The sequence below is a fragment of the Pteropus vampyrus genome, unplaced genomic scaffold (genome assembly GCF_000151845.1).
Source record: "Pteropus vampyrus isolate Shadow unplaced genomic scaffold, Pvam_2.0 Scaffold10, whole genome shotgun sequence".
Taxonomy (NCBI): Eukaryota; Metazoa; Chordata; class Mammalia; order Chiroptera; family Pteropodidae; genus Pteropus; species Pteropus vampyrus.
In genome coordinates this window covers 9,033,315-9,036,619 of record NW_011888791.1, presented here as the reverse complement: position 1 = coordinate 9,036,619, position 3,305 = coordinate 9,033,315, and positions in this window count along the sequence as shown.

The window sequence follows — 3,305 nt, the reverse complement described above, 5'->3', positions numbered from 1 at the left end:
AGCAATTACTAACAGAACTAAAGGGAGAAATAGACCAAAACGTTATCATAGTAGGGGACTTAAATACCCCACTGTCAGATACGGACAGATCATTCAAACAGAAAATCAATAAAGAAATAACATCCTTAAATGATACATTAGACCAACTGAACATAATTGACATTTACAGAGCCTTTCATCCCAAAACAGCTGCTTATACATTCTCAAGTATGTATAAGAATGGAATATTCTCAAGAATCAACCACATGCTGGGACACAGAGATAGCCTCAACAAATAGAAGAAGGTGGAAATCATACCAACCGTATTCTCTGATCATAATACCTTGAAACTAGAGATCAACTGTAAAAAGAAAGCAGAAAGAACCACAAATACATGGAGATTAAGCAACATACTACTGAAGAATAATTGGGTCAGAGGAGAAATAAAAAGAGAGATCAAGAGAGATACATAGAAATGAATGATAATGATAGTACAACATACCAAAATTTTTGAAACATGTAAAAAGTGGTCATAAGAGGAAAGTTCGTATCATTACAGGCCTACTTCCCAAAACAAGAACGAGCCCAAATTAATAACCTAATGCTTCATCTTAAAAAACTAGAAATGGAAGAATAAACAAAGCCTAAAGTCAGCAGAAGGAAAGAAATAATCAAAATTAGAGCAGAAACAAATAAATCAAAAACAAACAAAAAAAGAAAAGAAAAAAATGCAACAAAGTGCTGGTTTTTTGAAAAAACTAATAAAATTGACAAGCCCTTGGCTAGACTCACTAAAGAAAAAAGGGAAAGGAGACAAATTAACAAAATCAGGGATAAAAGAGGGGAGATTATGACAGACACTGCAGAAACACAAAGGATCATACAAGAATGCTATGAAGAAGTATATAACACCAAATTTAGTAACCTAGAAGAAATGGACCAGTACTTAGAAAAGTACAATCTTCCTAGACTGAATCAAGAAGAACTGGAAAATCTAAACAGACTGATCAGCAGTATGGAAATGGAAACAATCATCAAAAACCCACCAAACAGTAAAAGTCCAGGACCAGATGCCTTCACCAGTGAATTCTACCAAACCTTCAAAGAAGATTTAATACCTATTCTCCTCAAGCTCTTCCAAAAAATTGAAGAGGAGGCTAAATTTCCCAACTTATTTTATGAGGTCAACATTACCCTGATACCAAAACCTGGTAAAGATAAGACAAAAAAAGTAAACTATAGAACAACATCTCTCATGAACACAAATGCAAAAATCCTAAATAAGATACTTGCAAACCGAATACGACAACATATTGAAAAGATTATACACCATGAACAATTGGGCTTCATCCCAGAGGCACAGGTTTGACATACATGAATCAATTAATGTGATATACCACATAAACAAATTAAAAAATAAGACTCAGACAATCATATGAATAGATGCAGAAAGAACCTTCAACAAGATACTGAACCCATTTATGATCAAAACACTTAACAAAATCAGTATAGAAGGAAAGTACCTTAACATAATAAAGGCCATCTATGACAAACCCTCAGCCAACATTATACTTAATGGTGAAAAATGAAAAACCTTCCCTCTGAGATCAGAAATAAGGCAAGGCTGTCCACTATCATCACTCTTATTCAATATAACATCAGAGGTCCTAGTGAGTGCAATCAGGCAAAAGAAAGATATAAAAGGCATCCAAATAGAAAACAAAGAAGTCAAACTGTCACTATTTGCAGATGCCATGATTCTCTATAAAGAAAATCCTAAACACTCCACAAGAACACTACTAGAAACAATAAGCAAATAAAGTAAAGTTTCTGCATATAAAATCAATGTTCAAAAATCCATAGTGTTCCTATATTCTAATAATGAAGTGTCAGAAAAAGAAGTAGAAAAAATAATTCCTTTTGCAATTGCAAGAAAAAGAATAAAATACTTAAGAGTAAATCTAACGAAACATGTGAAGGACCTATATAATGAAAAGTACAAGACCCTATTAAAATTAATCGAAAGATATACAAAGAAATGGAAAAATATTCTGTGTTCTTGGATTGAAAGAATCAACATAGTTAAAATAACCATGTCACTTAAAGCATTATAGATTGAATGCAATTCCCATCAAATTCTCATTGGCATTTTTTAAAGAAATAGAATTAAAAAAATCATCTGATTTGTATGAAAGCACAAAAGACTCCAAATTACCAAAGCCATTCTGAGAAAAAGAATGAGGTTGGAGGCATCACTCTGCCCAACTTCAAATTATACTACAAAATGACAGTAATCAAAACGGCATTGTATTGGCAGAAAAACAGACACACTGACTAGTGGAATAGAATCTAGAGTCCAGGAGTAAATCATATGTATATGGGCAAAAATGTTTGACCAAAAAACTAAAAACACAGTGGGGAAAGAAAAGCCTCTTCAATAAAATTGTGCTGGGAAAACTGGAAAGCCACCTGTAAAAGAATGAAACTAGACTATTGTCTATCACCACACACCGAAATTAACTCAAAATGGGTTAAAGACCTGAATATAAGACCTGAAACAATAGAATGCATAGAAGGAAACATAGGAATGAAACTCAAGGACCTTGGACTTAAAGAAAATTTTATGAGTTTGACCTCAAAGGCGAGGGAAGTAAAAGCAAAAATAAATAAATGGGACTACATCAAACTAAAAAGCTTCTCTTCGGCAAAAGAAACCATCAACAAGATAAAAAGACAGCCCTCCAAATGGGAAAATATATTTGCAAGCAATGCCTCCAATAAGAGTCTAATATCCAAAATATACAAAGAACTCATAAGACTCAATAACAATAAAAAAAAAAATGATCCCATCAAAAATTGGGCAGAGGATTTGAACAGACACTTCTCTTTAGAGGACATACAAATGGACAACAAATATATGAAAAGATGCTCAACATCGCTAGCTATTAAGGAAAGGCAAATCAAAACCACAATGAGATACCATCTCATACCTGTTAGAATAGCTGTAATCAACAGACCAAGTAATAACAAATGTTGGAGAGGATGTGGAGAAATAGAAACTCTCACACACTGCTGGTGGGACTGCAAATTGGTACAGCCACTATGGAAAACATTATGGAGGTTCTTCTAAAAACTAAGAATTGATCTACCATAAGATCCAGCAATCCCTCTACTGGGTATTTGCCCCAAAGACTTGCAAACCCATATCTGAAAAGATATTTACACATCAATGTTCATAGCAGCATTATTCACAGTGACCAGGACATAGAAGCAATGGAAGTGTCCTACGATAGATAATTGACTAAAGAAGCTGTGGTATATATATA